General features: G+C 48.2%; 1 protein-coding gene across 1 annotated transcript in view; it reads left to right on the top strand.

The window, feature by feature from the left end:
* Positions 1 to 257, top strand: part of EMH_0029660 (uncharacterized protein) — a gene marked incomplete at both ends in the record, with an annotated part of 10360 nt that overhangs the window by 1218 nt on the left and 8885 nt on the right. The window lies entirely within an intron of this gene.

Below are 257 nucleotides of genomic sequence, written 5' to 3'. Positions count from 1 at the left end.
TAGGGTTTAGGGTTTAGGGTTTAGGGTTTGAATGCGAGTGCAGAAGAGGCAGAGGCGGGAGAACAGGAGACGTCAACTGGCGGCCTTACTGACGAGGAAACAGTGAACCCTAAACCCTAAACCCTAAACCCTAAACCCTAAACCCCAATTATACAGATGCGTTAGCTCTAGGAGCAGAAAGTTTAGGGTTTAGAGTTTAGGGTTTGGGGGGTAGGTGTATGAAGGGTTTGGGGTTTAGAAATACACGGCCTAGGGTT

Source organism: Eimeria mitis, genomic scaffold (assembly GCF_000499745.2).
Source record: "Eimeria mitis Houghton genomic scaffold, Emh_scaff1108, whole genome shotgun sequence".
NCBI lineage: Eukaryota > Apicomplexa > Conoidasida > Eucoccidiorida > Eimeriidae > Eimeria > Eimeria mitis.
The sequence above is the reverse complement of the archived record's forward strand: the minus strand, read 5'-3'. Positions and strand labels throughout refer to the sequence as shown.